The sequence below is a fragment of the Leptonychotes weddellii genome, chromosome 9 (assembly GCF_054177405.1).
Source record: "Leptonychotes weddellii isolate Sample4059 chromosome 9, ASM5417740v2, whole genome shotgun sequence".
Classification (NCBI taxonomy): Eukaryota; Metazoa; Chordata; class Mammalia; order Carnivora; family Phocidae; genus Leptonychotes; species Leptonychotes weddellii.
The window spans coordinates 89,244,720-89,263,815 of NC_138377.1; the positions used below are offsets into that span (position 1 = coordinate 89,244,720).

At 36.9% G+C, this 19,096-nt stretch overlaps 1 long non-coding RNA gene across 1 annotated transcript in view; it reads right to left on the minus strand.

Annotated features, from left to right (window-relative positions):
• The window catches only part of LOC145723533 (uncharacterized), a 42,956-nt gene that overhangs the window by 8,663 nt on the left and 15,197 nt on the right, over positions 1-19,096 (minus strand). The gene's annotated exons all lie outside the window — the stretch shown is intronic.

Consider the following 19,096-nt stretch of genomic DNA (forward strand, 5'->3'; position numbering starts at 1 on the left):
CCCACTGGAGAAAGAGGATGATATAATTAGTTAGTTAAATTAAAGACAATTAATCATAGTTTTTGAAAAACACCTGCATTATATATGTTCTTTGAATTTAGTAAAAGCAATTGTCACTGTGGATATATATACATTTCAGAAAGCGGGAAATACTCTTTGCTTTATGCCATTTCAGCTTACACACACACACACACACACACACACACACACACACCTTTTCTTCCCTAAGGAACCTTGAAAATCAAAGTAGGAGACTACTTTTACTAGAAAATGAAAAGTACACAAAAGTATAAGATTTGGCCTCTGCCCTCAAGGTGTTGGAAAAACAATCTTTGTAGAGGCAGGTGAACACACCTGAAGTAATTAGCAGATATCAGACACTGTACAATTAAGCCATAAATTGTAGCATATAAACACAATTAAATTCTTTAGAAGTCAAACCACAGATGGCTTTACAAACCATCAGGATTAAAAAATGCTATCTGATGGTGAAAGCAATTGACTGAACCTGTCCACTCCCAAAACACAGTTACTTTGATAAATGTTAAGTAGTCCTCTGAAGGCTTCTAACACCAACAGGCTATTAGATAATACCCATCAAGTGATTTCATTGGAACAAGAGAAAATAGTGCTTTAGAAAGAAGTCATTTAAAACAGGCTCCCCAAGATCATTTCTGGATGTGCAAATTCCACAGTGGATTATTTCTTAAAATTTACTCATTATTAGTGTCCATTCCTGAGATATTAAGGTGAAAGACTTGAGAGATCAATGCAATTTAAGTACTATATACTATAATGACAATATTACAATTGGATTTTTTTTCTTCACATTTTTCTATCTGTAGTCTTGCCTCCTGTTACTCTGGCATTTTTCAGAATGGCATAATCACAAAGACCTGTGTTATTTCAATACTGTATGGAAAAGCTCCAAGCTAAGGAATTTTTTAAAGTACCGTAAGCAGGATTAAAGCCTTTTAACATATACATGGGTATAGTTAACAAATGATCTACTCTAAATATTTTCTCATTTGAAGCTGACTTTAGTAATCAATAAATGTAATTTAAACTGCTTTTCTAGGAGTTCTGAGTCACTCATTCTCGCTTCCTCCCTCTACCTATTAATGAATTTAATTTCAAGATGTCAGAAGAGATGGTAGGTACATGGACTCCAGGATATAATTTGTTCCCTTGCAAAGCTGACTCACTCTTTTGGGCCTGAATCTGCAAGCTTTGTTCTTTTAACATCACGTTCACACAACCCATCACTCCAACAAGTAATAAACGAGCTGCTGAGAGTTCATCTACCGCAACCTTCACCGTGGCAAATTTGACATCTAAATTTGAAGCCAACTTTCACCTGCTGATAGAGCTTTTGAGGTGGAAACCCCTAGAAATATGGAATAAAAACTGCTCAAGTAATATGCTTCTCTTGGTTTCTGAATAATCATCCTCATGACAGCTATTTGCCATGAAAATTAATAAAAATTCATTTCCATTGCCTTCTTTGTTCAACTTTTAATTAACACACACTGTCTGACCTCATTATTCCCCATACCCACATCTAACTTTTTAGCGAAGAAATCAGCTTTTGGTGCCCTTTGCAAAGGAACACTTCCCAAGTGCCTTGAGGTGCTTAAAGAACTAAAGCTAGTAACACTATCAATAGATATTTTTTATTTTTTACTTTAGAGCAAATAGACTGCATGTATTTAAAATGGTGTGTTTAAAATCTGATTTTTCTGTGATTCGCTTCTTAAAGTTGTTCTATTTTTAAATTTCTCAACCTGATTTTCAACCTAACAGAGTACTATTTTGTATTCACTTTTTATGGTGTTTCTTCAAAAGCTATTTATTGGCATTATTACTTCTAAACTGGTTTATAATTATGCTATACATTCCTTCCACAATGAACTTTCTTGCCTTCAAAATGTGTATACCAGAATTTAAATGTTGGTCACCATAGCATTTGTACATTTACTTGCCTCTACTACTGAATATCAACTCAGATAATATTTTCCATATATTTCTAACAGAATTAGCAAATGGCACTAATATCCTAAGATCGAAATGATCCAAGAAATGAAGGGAGTTCTTTTTTTTTCTTTATGTTAGAACCACAAATTTAACTTAATGATTTGGAAGTGGAGAGAAAAATGTAGCTTCTTTATTTCATCTAAAGCTGATGTTTTCCTTCAAAAGCTCCCATCCACTACTTAGGAAAAAATAGCTAAATGTGTGAGTTCAAAGCGAAGTCTGATGTGATTGTTTATTCAGCCTTTTCAGAAAATGTTCAGTCTGTCAACCTTTCCTTCTTGCTATTTCTCTTAAGAATCTGGTTGTCTGGAGAGAGTGGGGTCATACACATCCTGGTGAACTTGAGAGAAAGAGATCCCTGGGGGATGTGCCAGCTGGCACTTTTGGGTCTCCAGGGTAATGTCCATCTGTTAGGTGTCCTGCCAGCCTCAGTGCTGGAATTTGAGCTAGTGAATCTGTGGTCCATTCTCTTGGCTTAGCCAATACTCTCCAGGATGCAGCCCCAGTGACAAAAGTACACTGCCCTTCTAGGCTGAGCCTCTCAGGCAAGGCCCTACCCACTTCTCTCTGTCATGGTATATGCTCAAGTTTATTTGATGGCGCTGCACCTCAGGTTAGTACATGGAAACCTGTGCAGTGACTTCATCCCAGGGTCCTCAAGGGGACTTAGGTCGGAGACTGAGGGGAAGTAGGAAGAGTTCCTTTGGCTTCAGTTATGCTCATTTACACCATGTGAGTGCAGATGCTCCGGTTCTTGATATTCTGGACGCCTCAGCAACCACACCCCTGACGCCCATCTGTAGGAATAATTTTGGTTCTGAAGAAAAAGATCTCTTTGGTATTTTTGAGGTACTATGTTAAATTATAAATTAACTTAGAGAAGACCAACATCTCTTTGACATTTAATCTTCCTAATCTAGAACAGGATGCTTTTTTCAACTATTTTAAGTCATTCAGAAATATTTTAAAGTTTCTTCATACATAACTTTTACATTTATTGCTAAATTTATTCCTAAACATTTTATCTTTTGGGTGGGATTGCAGGGGTTTTTTTCCTTCATTTTATCTTCTCTGATTGTTCTTTGTGTATATGAAAACTATTAATTTCTGTTTATTAATTTTAGACCCTATTTTACTAAATACTTCTCGATTTTCCCCCCATTTAAGTATACAAAAATATTATTTGCCACTAATGTTTGCTCCTTTGTCATTTTCATATATTTCTCCTATTTTAAGGTGTTGAGGAGTAAATCTAGCCTCCAGCACAATATTAACTACTCCACATCTTTGCCTTAACCCTGACTTTACTGGGAGTAAGTCCAGAGTTTCCCCTTAGAAATAATGTTTGTTTTGGGTCTGAGATAAATATATTTTAAGTTTAGGATAGAAATATCCTATTCTATTAAGTGTTTTCTATAAAGGATACTGTTGAATTTTTTCAAAAGCCTTTTCAGCATATGTGGATATAATATGATCTCTTAGATTTACTAGTATTATGAATTATGGTAATATATTTTCTAACATTCAAATGTATGTTTTCCAAATAAAACCCCACATGATTTGTTCTTTTAGTATGTTTCCAGATTACGTTTGTAGGTATTTTACTTAGCCTTTTTACTTCTATATTCCTAAGTGAGATTGGTCTGTAATTTTCTTTTTTGTGTGTAATTCCTATTAGGTTTTGATATCAGTTTTACATTGGCTTTTTAAAATTTTTTTTATTTAAATTCTTTAGTTAATATATACTGTATTATTAGTTTCAGGGGTAGAATTTAGTGATTCATCAGTTGCATATAACACCCAGTGCTCATTACATCACGTGCCCTCCTTAATGGCCATCGCCCAATTACCCCATCTCCCGACCCACCGCCCCCTCCAGCAACCCTCAGTTTGTTTCCTATAGTTAAGAGTCTCTTATGGTCTGCCTCCCTGTTTTTATCTTATTTTTTTCCCTTCCCCTATGTTCATCTTTTTGTTTCTTAAATTCCACATATGAGTAAAATCATATGGCGCTTGTCTTTCTCTGACTGACTTATTTTGCTTAGCATAATACACTCTAGCTCCATCCACTTCATTGCAAATGGCAGTATTTCATTCATTTTGACCGCTGAGTAGTATTTCATTGTATATACCTACCACCTCTTATTTATCCATTCACCAGTTGATGGACATTTGGGCTCTTTCCATAATTTGGCTATCGTTGATAATGCTGCTATAAACACCGAAGTGCTTGTGTCCCTTCAAATATGTATTTTTGCATCCTTTGGGTAAATACCTAGTATTGCAGTTGCTGGGTCATAGGGTAGCTCTATTTTTAACTTTTTGAGGAACCTCCATACTGTTTTCCAGGGTGGTTGCACCAGTTTGCATTCCCACCAACCATGTAAGGGGGCTCCCCTTTCCATGCATCCTCATCAACATCTATTGTTACCGGTGTTGCTAATTTTAGCCATTCTGACAGGTGTGAAGTGATATCTTATTGTAGTTTTGATTTGTATTTCCCTGATAATGAGTGATGGTGACCATCTTTTCATGTGTCTGTTAGCCATCTGAATGTCTTCTTTGGAAAAATGTCTATTCATGTCTTCTGCCATTTTTTAACTGGATTATTTGGTTTTGGGGTGTTGGATTTGATAAGTTCTCTATAGATTTTGTATACTAATCCTTTATCAGATATGTTATTTGCAAATATCTTCTCCCATTACATAGGCTGCCTTCTAGTTTTGTTAATTTCCTTCACTCTTCACAAGCTTTTTATCTTGAAGTCCCAATAGTTCATTTTTGCTTCTGTTTCCCTTGCCTCTGGAAATATGTCTAGTAAGAAGTTGCTATGGCCCAGGTCAAAGAGGTTGCTGCTTGTGTTCTCCTCTAGGATTTTGATGTATTCCAATCTCATTTAGGTCTTTCATCCATTTTGAATTTATTTTTGTGTACAGTGTAAGAAAGTGGTCCAGTTTCATTCTTCTGCATATGGCTGTCCAATTTTCCCAACACTATTTGTTGAAGAGACTGTCTTTTTTCTGTTGGATATTCTTTCCTCCTTTTCTGCTTTGTCAAAGATTAGTTGACCATAGATTTAAGGGTCCATTTCTGGGTTCTCTATTCTGTTCCATTGATCTATGTGTCTGTTTTTGTGCCAGCACCATACTTCTTAAAGAGAATTTGGAGATGTTTTCTTTTATCAATGTTCTAGACAACTGAAAATAGCATTAAAATGACTGTTCTTTAATGGTATTGTAGAATTTCTCTGTGGAACCATCTAGCCTTCACACTTTTGGGGGCTGGTTCTTGGACAACTTCCTCTATTTCTATGATGTACCGTTTAGATATCCCCAACCTTTTAAGTATTTTGATAAACTACTAATTTGCATTAAATTGCAGATTGTATTTGCACTTTCTTCTTTTACTGAATAAATAAGCAGATGCTCATTTTTCCAAAGCTTTAGGATTTATTAGTTTTACTAAACTCATTATTATTTATATTCTTTCCTTCTTTAATTTATTTTGTTTTTCCTTTTCTAACTTTTAAGTAGGATTCTTATAACATGTATTTCTACTTTTACCATATATGTATATACATATATATATATATAAATTTTCTTCTGAGAATTGCTTTAGTTATATCCCATAGTTCCTGATATGTAGTATTTATATTATTATTTTCTTTTGTAAAAAAATTTTAAAGGATTTTATTTATTTATTTAAGAGAAAGAAAAGAGAGAGAGCACAAGCAGAGCAAGTGGCAGGCAGAGGGAGAGGAAGAAGCAGGCTCCTGGCTGAGCAGAGAGCCCGACATGGGGCTCAATACCAGGACCCTGAGATCATGACCTGAGCCAAAGGCAGATGCTTAATCCACTGAGCCACCCAAGCACCCTTATATTATTATTTTTTAGCTATCCCAAACATTTGATTTTATATTTCCTCTTTGACTCAATTGTTGCTTAATAGGGAATGTAATTATTAAAAGTCAAATAATATTTATATATTTTTGTTATTCTGTTATAATCTGTATTTCTGTTATAATCTCCACATTTGTCTTAATCTTAATTATACTGTTAAATATATTCAATGTTTACCTCGAATTCTTTTACTAATATCAACCTAGCCATACTGTGGTTAACTAAAATTTGTCTTCTAGTAGTTTCTTCAGGAAGGGCTCATGACAGTGCTATGCCAAGCCATACTGGAGCCTGAGGCAAAAGAAAAAAATCAGTAATAATGATCCTGTCTTTAAAATTTGGTTTTATCATGGTTGTTTTCCATTAATTTTTATTTTAATATTGCATTAAATATTATTCTTGATTGCAGAACTTTTTGGCATCCTCTTAAATTTCATGTCCAAGGCATCTAATATTCCTTGGGTTCCTGCATGTTCAGCCATTTATATTTGAAGAACAGTTTGGCTGGCTCATTCTTTCCTTGAGAAACTTTTAGGTAGTGCTCTATATAACCTGCTGTTATTAAAAGATGATGTGGAAAAGTCTTATACCAGCTGACTTTTTTTCATTTAAGTGAAATCCCCACTCTCCCACTCTCACCCCTGGTCTTCCCAACAGTTCTTTATCTTCAAAGTCCTGTAACTTTTCTAGGATCTGTCCTGATGATGATAGCTCTGGGTCAATTTTCCCCAGCACACAGTATTACTTTTGCAGATTCAAGTCTTTTTCTTCAATTGTATTTTAAAACACCCGTCTGTACCATTTTTTGATTTTCATCTTTGGGTACTCTATATGCTTGTTGGATCCCCCACATATATCATCTGTGTCTATTATTTTCTTATAATCTTTTTAAAATTCTTTTATTTCTATTTCACTGTGTTCACTTTTCTTACTTTTATGTCCGTATCAGTATTTTCCATTGTTACTTCTTCCAATTTTGTCTTGATTTTTGTGTTTTTTCCCTCTCTTTCCTTTTTTTTTATTATGTTCAGTTACCCATTATTAGTTTTTGATGTAGTGTTCAATGATTCATTAGTTGTGTATAACACGCAATGTTCTTTCCTAAGTTCTACTAGTTTATATTTCTTCCCTGCCTACTGTCTATCTTTTCTTTCAAATACTGCATTTCCACCTTGTGGTACTTGTTAATAGAAGTAACTGAATTATTGAGGTTTGGGGCTTTTTTTAAGATTTATGTCAAAATATTCATTCACAGTTTTCCTCTACTTCGTGACAACATCTTTCTGGTGAAGGCTGATCATTTACTAATATACTTTGCTATACCTTTTCTTCCTTTTTTCTTATAGTTTCTCTTCACAGACATTGTAGTAAGAAGTGTAAAGATTCTTACAGTGGAGCCAGGATAGTATTTCAGACTAGCTGTTTTTCACTATTCAAAGGATCTCTTCTCAGCTGTTTTTTTTTTTTTTTTTTTTAAGATCTTATTTATTTGACACACAGAGAGAGAGAGAGAGCAAGCAAGCAAGAGGGGCAGAAGAGGAGGGAGAGGGATTAAGAATATGAAGCAGACCCCGTACTGAGCATGGAGCTCAACTCGGGGCTCTATCCCACGACTGTGAGATCATGATCTGAGCGGAAACCAAGAGTCAGATGCTTAACCGACTGATCAACCCAGGTGCCCCTTTTCTCAGCTGTTCCTAGTTTTTCTGCATGATTCTTCATAAAGCCCCACTTCCCTATGTCTCTGATCTGAACTGTATCCCAAGAATCTTTTGTCAACACCCACCTAGCCCCGTGTCTCCACCACTGCTGTCCCAGGTAAAGGATACAAATTCTGATCCAAAGAGTGTCTCACTTTCAGAGATCACAGCAATTTCAGAAGGCTCATTAAGTGGAAACATCTGGAGGTGGGAACACAGCAGGGAATTGAATAAGGAATATTTGTTTGAAGACCATTTAAGAAATAATTCAACTCCCAGATCCAGGCCATGGAAAAAGCCCCCACTCAAATAAAGTACTGAAAGCTTTTTGTCTAATGAGGGTAAAGCAGAGGGTATTGAGACTAAAAACTACCAGGTACTGATGATGGTGGATATACCATTCACAAAATAGGGAGAACACATAAAACTAAGACCCTCCCCCTAGCCTTGCCTTACTTAGATTACAGGACCCTAGCAGCCAGGCAGTCACCCCAAGGCAGAGCCTGGAAAATTCTATGTGGTCTTACCAAACCAAGAGCAAAGACTTATTATGTCAAGGGTTCCTCACTGAAGGCTGTCTAATCATTCTAAAACAAAATTCATGGTCAGCGAGTCCACTTATGTATTCTAACGTTTCAATCAGATTTTTAGTCTCTTAGTCTACTCAGGCTGCCATAACAAAATACCAGAGACTGACTTAAAAAACACTTGTGTAAGACCATTTTCTCATACTTCTGGAGGCTAGAATTCCATGATCAAGGTGCCAAACAATTCAGTTTCTGGTAAAGGCTCTCTTCCTTGCTTTTAGACAACACCATTTCACTGTGTGGCCACATGGCCTTTCCATGCATGCATATGGGAGAGTGAGTTGTCATGTCTCTTCTACTAAGGACACTAATCCTATTGGGACAGAGCCCCAACCTATGACCTCATTTAACCTTTTTTTTTTTAAGATATAATTGACTTTATTAAGCAATTCATGAACTGAGCATCATCTCATATATCAAGTAGAGAGCTGTCCCCCTTAATTATTTTCTTACAGGCCCTATCTCCAAATACTGTTATACTGGGGATTAAGGCTTTAACATATGAATTGGGATGGAGGGACACAGTCCACAACAATCCCCCAAACACTGTCAAACCAAACAAACTATATCTATGGGATTTCAATATATTTCAATTTATGGGATTTTAATATATTTCAATATATGCATAGTGATTACCTATTACTTCTTTCCTTATTTGAATGTTTCACCTCTTGGTATGTTCAGTGAGTTTCCATACCAGAATGTAACAAAGTGGGAAAACACTTCTTGTTTTAGAAGTAGGATATTTTTTTTTTTTTTTAGAAGTAGGACATTTAGATCCATTGGGAGTATAGTAGACAGGATGTGGTATTGCCCTCTGTGGACACTATTACACCTTCTTTCTGAGTTGTAAGTCTGTTGAAGTCTAAAACTGGTACAGATGGAGAACAGGAATGCTGATTAACTCCTTTTCATTGAATATAAATGTGCTCAATTATAAGGTATTGTTCAAAAAATCTATTGATTAGTATATGGAAATATGCATCTATCTACACCCTATAAAACTATCAGTTTGCTGATATACACTCTTCACTCCCTAGTATTCCTTATGCACAGGTGGATCCCCCATCACCAACAGAGGCTACTGATGACTTTATATTGGAATGGGTGAACACTGCAAAACCACCCAGGGTGAGGCATCCATATGCCACTCTATAGACCAAGTCATCCCTTCAAGGCACCGTCACCTCTACTTATATGGGTTCTTTGCCTCCCTCCCATCTGTCTGTAGGGCCTGGAAGGAAACTCTGATCCTTTAGCAAACCCAGCTCTGAATAGTGAGTTTATGTGAGATATGTTGTCCCTTTGTTTGTTGCTGACAAGCGTAAAGAACCACTTTCACTGCTGGTAATAATGGTTAATTTATCACATCCAGCGGAGGCTGACCTCTGGGTGTCCCAGCCCCTCCATCACCTTCACACCTGCTCAAGCTAATTGTTAGAGCCAAGTGTAAATGAAAATCAACTGGGCTAATAATGAATGGAGCCCATTACTCGCAACAGCACATTGCTTTAGGAAGGTTTATCAAGAAACATTATAACCAGTCCTCAGTCACAGTTCCCTGTTTCATAGATGAGAAAAAGCAAGCAAACAAGGGGGGATCAGCATATGAAAACAAATACAGTGATGGGAAACACATTTGGCTTTAGGTTCCAGAGCTCTGGAATAGCTATTCTTATACTTTACCAAAATCCACTAAAATACTCCCTGAAAAAAGATTTAAGATATTTCTCCCAATGTTGTTGTCATCTGTTTCTATAAGCAAATGAGATCATTACTGGATATGAAGACCTTAATTAATATGCTAATCTCATTCCTCCATCAAAACCATTTTTTAAGGAGGTTATCCCCATGGCTCCTCCAGTCACTGCCACCCACCTGCCTTAGAATGCCCTGGCATTCCCATCTGAAAAAGCACAGACCCAGCTCCCAAATTCTTAAAATAAAATAACCAGAACTCCCATTAAAGGAAAATTTCAAAAGAAAATTCAGAGAACTTTACTTGATACGAATATTTTACTGAGAGAGAAACAAACTGTTCAGGACTTCAAGCAAAAGGTGGTTAAGAAATTCTCCACTCTCAGTAGTTACAACTCCGTTTATAAAGTGGGATATAAGTAAGTACATAGTTTTCTATTGTGATTTGTTATTAGAAACTTACATTATTTTTCATGCATAAGCTTACTTATTTATTACTTGTCATAAACTTACTTGTAGCTGATTAGCTAGGAAGCTGAAAGGTCCCATAGACATAAAGAAAGCTTAAGTTTTATTGAAGGGTCAGAGTCAGCATTTTGGGGAAATCGGGGCAGTTTTATGTTTTGGTTATGTGACTGCGAGTGTTCAATCTAGGGATATATTCCAACGGTGGCCTCCACTTTAATCTCTTTAATACCTGAGTATCTTCAAGAGGCAGATATGAGATTATCAGGAATTAACTGTACTTTGAAGATACAGCCCTAAGGGAACACAAGAAGTCACTTCTCACTGCCAAACTGGGGTTTTAATGTATTTAGGGAATGTTTTAAAAGTGTTTTCATGTTGAAATATATTTATTCATTTTTAATGCATTTATAAGCAATTGAGATCCCTATGTTAAGCCATAAGTCAGAAGGATCGCTCATCTCCACCCCCCATCCTGCCCCCTGGAAAATTTAGTGAGAGCAGGAAATGCTGGTAACCCCATGGGTCTGACCACACACTTCATGCGGACTTCTACCAAGTGATCCCTTAGACTTACATGTCAGACCTCCAAATCAGCAATTTCAGACCAATTTGGACCAAACATGGAATCATTCCATATTATATTTGAACCAATCATTCACAGGATTCATATAAACCCATTACAACTTGAACAAGTGGCACTGACTCCCCATGATCTTGACTTAACTGAAGATCCAGGACTGTGCAATAACAAGACCCTATCATCTGCCTTAATCTGGGCATCTCTCTTACCCAGGTTTTGTGTTATCTCATGTAGAGATATACTAATCAGTGATCTATGTGGTATCTGCCTAATAACCTTGAGTTTTGAAGGCACCATTCCACATTTATAATGCACACCACCTGCTTGCAATATGACAAGGCCAGAGAGGTGAGCACATGCTACCATGAATAGAAGTATTCACTGGTTCTAAGGAACAGGGTATGAATTGTTGTTCTGGGGGTGAGAAGGGTTCCACAGTCAAAAAAGATTGGAAATATTGGGTTAAATTATATTTAGTAGGAGTCCTTTCTTCAAGGCAGAATTTCTTAGAGCTAATAAACATTATCAGTCTTCTTTCAACTTCCATGAATATAGAATCTTTGTTTGACAGAACAATATCTAAAACAACACTAGTATTCAATAGGACAGGAGATGGAAAATAATTAACAACTTTATTCATACTTCTGTGGTAAGGGATAAAAACAGTACTAGCTTAATTTAGAATCTAATACGAATGAGCTTCTGGACTTTTGATTATTCACCAATTGTTGCAATAAGCTGTAGAGCAAATAATCCCCAAATCTTGGACACTTGTAACAATATATATTTACTTCGGGGCGCCTGGGTGGCTCAGTTGGTTAAGCGACTGCCTTCAGCTCAGGTTATGATCCTGGAGTCCCGGGATCGAGTCCCATATCGGGCTCCCTGCTCAGCGGGGGGTCTGCTTCTCCCTCTGACTCTCTTCCCTCTCGTGCTCTCTGTCTCTCATTCTCTCTCTCAAATAAATAAGTAAATCTTTAAAAAATATATATATATATATTTACTTCTCACTGATAGGTCTCTGGCTAGGACAGTTTGGTTTCAAGCAGGTCAAATTCAGATGCGTTCCAGGTGTTTCTCATTCAGGAATTCAGTCTAAAAAATGCACTGGCTACCTTAGGTGTGCTTTTCTCCAGAAGGCAAAATTGCTGGCAGACATTCCCCAAGCCTTTTAAGCCTCAGTTCAGCACTGGTAAGCTATCACTTTTACTATGTTCCACTGGCCAAAGCAATTTATTTTTTTAAATTTTTTTAAAGATTTATTTATTTGGAGGGGAGGGGCAAAGGGAGAAAGAAAGAGAATCTCAAGCAGACTCCCTGCTGAGTGTGGAGCCCAACACAGGGCTTGATCCCACAACTCTGTGATCATAACCTGAGCTGAAATCAAGAGTCGGATGCTCAACAAACTGAGCTACTGAGGTGCCCCTGACCAAAGCAATTTATATGGCTAAGCCCAACATCAGTGGGACAGGGAAGTATATCCCACCCACAGAGAAGCCAGGCAAGGGCAAGGAAGATGGAAACAATGGTGAGCAAAGAATCAAAGAATATCTACCACACTGACCATAAATTCCTATCCAAGATTTTACATGTATGGGAATTCAATCATATTTCTTTTTTCTTTAAACACTAATGTCCTAGTTAAAATTCAAACATACAAATGATTAGACTTGACAACAGGAATATGGGCTCCATATCCTTTATTCTTTTTCTTCCTTGGGACAAGTCAATATTCAGTATCTATGTAAACTAATCCAGGGGAGTTAGCATATTATGGCATCTTCCAGGTGACTCCTGGGTGTAGATTTTGAATACCAACACCATAATCAAGATTTTTAGGTAAGAACAATGACTAGTACATGCATTTTCTAGTAGTGTAACAAATTACCAGAAACTTCACAGTGGAAAACAACACACATTTATCATCTCCCAGTTTCTGTGGGTCAGGAATCCAGGCACAGCTTAGCTGGGTCCCCTGCAAGGCTATGATCAAGCCTGGATTCTCATCTGGAAGTTCAGCTGGGAAAGAATCCACTTCCAGGTTCACTCAGGTTGTTAGCAGAATTCATATGCTTACAGTTGTAGGATCATGGAATTTTGCTTCTTCAAAGCTAGTACAGACAGGAAGACTCTAAAGCAATTCTGCTAGCAAGTCTGCTAGCAAGACAGAGCCTTACATAATGTAATGTCATCAAAGAGGTGATATCCCAGCACCTTTGCCATATTCTATTGCTTAGAAATATGTCAAAAATCCTGCCCACACACAAGAAGGGATTATACAAAGACATAAATGCCAGAAGTTAGAGACCATGGTGACCACCTTAAAGTCTGTCCCCTACAACTAGAAACCTAAAAAATACATTATTGTGTCCTACTTTATTCCAACTTTGCTCAGCTTCTCTCAGTGGAGTCACTCTCCACCATGTTCTAGAATTGCATTCCCACTTAGATGAATCCCATTCACTGGCCAATTCTATTTTACACTGTATTTTAAGATCTTCTCTGAGTAGGAAACTCCTCTACTCAGCTGGCCAGTGTTGTTTAATCACTGGGTATTCAGTGTCATCAATATCAGAATGGCCAAGCAATCATTCCAACCAGAAAAGGCCCAAGTACCAATTATTGAACTGTCATGATTTATGTCTGTGCCTGATGTGACTAACATAAGTCAACTGTTTATGTGTAGAAATGCAACCACTGACTGACAAGAACTGCAGCATATGACTCACGCTGTGTCTACCCTGAGCCAAAGCAGTCAGTCAATTCTAAAGGTATAAGCATCAATCAAATAAATGATCTGGCAGCCTAAATATTTAACAACTAGATGATGACTGAAATTTACACTTTTCAATCAGTCATGCAGAAAAAGTCTCAGTAAAAGGAAAAACTGAAATTTAGAGATTTCCTTTTCCTAAAAGTCATTCATCCCCAAACATTGGTTGAATGCCTACTGTGCTCTAGATACTCTGGTGGGAATACAGAAATGGAAGACTGAAATAAATGAGAATTATTCTTCAAACTCTTTCTCTTATAACATTACATTATCTAACCTGCTAAGCAATTTTCTCAGTGGTCATCAGCCATCAGCACTCAGTGACCTTCCCCTTTGCTCCTTTTTCAATTTTTTTTTTTAGGTAAGAAAAACTGAATTTAACCAAAATGTGATTTGGTATGGTAAAACCTCACTACTTATACATCTCATTGACTTAGAGTAATTGCAATGAGACTGCTGATTCCTACTAAATAGAAAAAATGCATATGATAAAAATTTACTACTATGATGTCCATTATAATATCTGAATTTAAGAATACTTTGTGTTCTACAAGCACTGAAAGCCAAAGGTAACTTAAAATAACGACGGCAGGTCCAATACAAATGTTCCATGTTACATTAAACAAAAATGCCATACTGACAAAGACAACCTCAGACAACTTGGCCTTTTCTCTCTATATACTCTTTCTGGAAGCAAATTTGTACATTCCCATAACATTTATATTCTAAATCTGTAGACAGCAAATAGATGACTACCTTACTTTAATAATCATTTATCATAAGCTTGGTATTGGGGGGAAAATAAACTCTTGACAAATTCCAAGGACACCTCTATTCTTAAGTTCCCTTTATTCTCAAGGACTCCTTTATTCTAATGCAATGGCTCCTGAAAAACTCTCCTTTTCAAGGATAATTTTTTCAAACACAATCAATAATCTACAATCAACATTGTAATGTCGTTAGAAGCCAGGACCTTTTCAGCTTTTGAGTTTTGAAGAGAAAGTACATGGCTGGACTCCTACAAGTCAAAGATTTCAAAGCTTTGATTTATGGGTTATTAATGAGTTGTTAATACTCTGGTGTTTATACATAATAAGAAATCAATAATTGACAATTTTTTCTTTAGTCTTAGAATTTCAGAGTTGAAATGAGTTTTAAAGCATATCTGGTGTCTTCACCAGAACCTAAGTGTCTTCAGCAACATCCATAACAAATGGTTCTCCAGCCCTTGCTCCAACAGTCCCAGCAATGGGGAGGTCGCTACCTAACAAGGGAGATCATTCCACCTTATCACATCACCTTAGAAATGTTTTCCTTATTTGGAGTCAGAGTTTCTTTGCCCTGTAGTTTAAATTCATGATGCTAATTATACCGCTTGGGGTCTCATGGGACAAATCTAATTCTTTCATATGACAAACCTCCAAATATTTGCAATTCCCTACCATGTCCCGAACACTCTCTTCTAAAGATGCCTAGTTCCTTGAATCATTCCTCATAGAACATGATTTTGGTTCCATCACCATCCTGGGTTCTGATCTTTAAGTCAGTGGATTTCAACCATCATTCTGCAACACCATCACACTTCTGATCAATAAGAAAAGAAAAGGTAAATTACTATAGCAACTGTACCCAGAATTAAGAATAACTTACCTTCTACTTTATTTTGTGCCATAGCCCGGGAAGAAACTAAAAATATCCAAGTGAATATTTTCCTCCTGTGAATATGACATGGTAGATTAGAACCACAGCCGTAAATATACCCCAGTTTGTCCACATTCTTTGAAAAGTATAGTGGCCAGAACTGAATACAAAAACCAAGAGGTGGATTAGCCAGGGCAATACAGAATTGTTCATTAAATCAAAATTTTCTCCTTTCCCTACTCCTACCTTCTCTTCAGGACTCAGCTGAAGTCCTGACTTCTATATGAAATGCTTCAATTAGAAGAGATAAGTTTTTAATTCCGCAAGTGCTTCCTTTAGATGCAAGCCTAAGTTGGACTTTAAGATCCTTCACTTCCAACCATGTGTTCTTAGGCATTCCTGACCCCTACTAAACTCAATTTCATAAGGTAGAAAAGGGGGCTTTTTCTACTTCAGTAAGTAGGGCAGAACTTGGCAAAGTTAACTCACTGTCTTTCTTGTATTCTGCTCTTATCTGTGCTCAGTATATTGAACTGTTAAGCTCCAAATACAAGGTACACCCAGAATTATGAGACCAGGAAAGAAGATATTGCTTTAAGAAACTGAAATTAGTAAAAGCCAACATAGGAGCACCTGGGTGGCTCAGCAGGTTAAGCGTCTGCTTTCGGCTTAGGTCATGATCTTGGGATCCTGGGATCAAGCCCCAAGTCGGGTTCCCTGTATCTGCTTCTCCCTTTCCCTCTGCCATTCCCCCTGCTTGTGTGCTCTATCTCTGTCAAACAAAAAAAAAATCTTAAAATAAATAAATAAATGTCAACATAAATTTTGTGCACTGACCACTGATACAAGTCATCCTAGAATGTTACTCAGAGCCAGAGATGACTTGTAACATAAAACTAAAGTGCATCCCCAAAATGTTCTCTGCAATGCATCAATCCAATAACTATTGTCAGATGATCTACAAACTACAACATATGATCTAAGAGAGCCTATCTTAAAAGCTCTCATCACAAGAAAAACAAAATTTATAATTATGTGTAGTGATAGATGTTAACTAGGCATATTATGATCTTTTTGCAATATATACAAATACTGAATCATTATGTTGTACACCTAAACTAATACAAAGTTACATCAATTATATCTCAATGAAAAGAAGAAATAAAATAATAAAAGCTTCTAGTTTACAGTAAAATTACTGTCCACAAGACTGTCCTCTAAGTCTAGATAACCAGTATTGACTCCTATGACAGACATATCCTTAGACTGGAGAAGGACAATTCATCAAGTTATTGTGCAACAACATTCAATTCTTCTACTCAAATTTGGGACTCATCTAGCAACTTTGTAACCATAATATAATCTCCTGAGTGTACAAATATAATGGAGAGTGTGCCTGGTGTGGAAAGCTAATGCCAGTCACACTCTCCCACTATCAGTTATTACCTTATCACTCCAGTTTGAGCATCAATCTCCTGTGGGATTTGTGCATGTGAACTGATTTCTCAGCCTCATCGTCTCTAAGAAAACGAATTGAATTCTGTTCTTGAAAAGCTGAGCAACACAATCTGCACTATGAAGAATCTCACACTGGTGCTAACTCTAACATACCTTTGATCCTATAATGACAACACATACATGTTGGTGCCTCCTCAAACCCATCAGAGGCAGGGACTCTGCAGCCCCTTCTTCCCACCAGACCCTCCTCTGCCCAACTTACCAGCCCTGATCCCTCTAAGGGAGGAGGAGTTGCTGCTCTGGTTAGATTCAGAGACATTTGTCAGGCCCATAAAAAGACAGGACAGCATGACTGTCCTTAGTAGCCCAACTGATGCTCTCTTTACTCTTTTCCCCCATTACCTGAGTCCCAGCTATTGCCTTCTTCTCTTCACCTCTTCTGAGATAAGAATATAGCTGGGACTACAGACCCAATCACCTTCCACTCTACTCCTACATGCTCAATAGACATACTGGTATCAACATTCAATTTGGTGATGAGGTAGGTAGTGGGTTTTGAATGGAATAGAATGTATCATGTGTCCTCAAGACTAAGCCATTTTTTTTCTTTCTAAAGAAACTGTTTAAATACTTTCATTAAATCCTTTCTTTCTAAAATCTCTGCTCGTAGGGTAAGATATCTTTCTTCTTGCCCTACCTCCCTTAAATAATTCTGTTCATTTTTGTTTCCCGTGTACTCCAGCATTGGATATGGTCATGGGAAAGGAATGTGTTCACTAAGGCACACTTAACAAGAAAGCAGATGAACTTTTTTTTTTTTTTTTTGCATTCACAACAGCTAGAGCTTTAATGGATATTTAGTAAATACTTCTCAGCGGAAGACAGTTTTCTATCTTTTTCCAAGGGGTTCAAGCTAACAGCATTTGCCACCCCAGTGGATAATGAGAGGCAAGGATGAACAGGGTAAGGAATGGTTGTAGTGCCTTGACTCTCCAGCTCCACAATATGGGCAAGGAATCAGAACACTGTTGTGTGGCGATAATGGGCCATTCATGCTGAGGCAGAATATTCTATTTGAGAAAATTAGACTAAAAAAAGAATTTTTTTTCTTCATATTTTTGCCACATTTTTACCTCACCCACTTTAGCCCTAAAAACATATCAAATGTTTTCATTTATGATAGTCTAATTTTCTCAAATAGAATATAATCTCCCTGAAAGCATGACTGATATTCTAGATTCTTCCTGTATCTGTTTTCTCCTTAGCACCAAGTACAAAATAATGTGCTGAGTGAGGCCATTTGCCTTTCACTTGGTATGGATATATTATTTACATCTTAAGCTTCTGATCTTTTCCCATGAGCCCAAATCAATAAACATACTTGGATTCTTGGTGCCAATGCAAATATAAATACAAATGCAATATGGGTTCTGAAGTTGTAGGACAAGAGTTAATTACAAAATGATCATCTCAGCGACTCAAAGTATAGTTATATTAATATTTTCTAAGATTTTCCTAAAAAGAACGTAAATTCCTATAGAAAAAGCACAGAACCCCTAAAATTTATATGAAAACTCTAGTTTGAAAAACATTGACTACTACACAACATCACTCTGAGATGATGAATATAGACAGTGGATGAAGAGAAGTCAAATACTGACACCTTCAAAATAAAGACATTATTTGACCTCTAAGGACCATGGTGAATTTTCATTGAGTAGAAAGAGAGAGACAGCTTGGGGAGGGACAAACCAGGGCAACAAAGGAAACCCAAGTCAGACCTACTGACACCACTTACTGAAGCTTGCTTTTTTTTTTTTTTTTTTTTTGCTTCCTAATTTTTACCTGAGTCACTAGCCCTGCCTCCTTGTATAGCAGAACATGTAGTCAGAAGGCAGGCTCTGGAGCTATACTGCCTGTAAATCCCAGGTGTATATACCAGCTATGGCTTTGGGACACTAACTGGACTTCTTTGAGCCTCCCTTTCCCCACCTATAGAATGGGGATCACATTTACAATTGCACCCAAAACCATAAGATACCTAGGAATAAATTTAACGAAAGAGACAAAGGATCTGTACTCAGAAAACTATAAAATACTCATGAAAGAAATTGAGGAAGACACAAAGAAATGGAAAAATGTTCCATGCTCATGGATTGGAAGAACAAATATTGTGAAGATGTCAATGCTACCTAGAGCAATCTACACATTCAATGCAATCCCCATCAAAATACCATCCACTTTTTTCAAAGAAATGG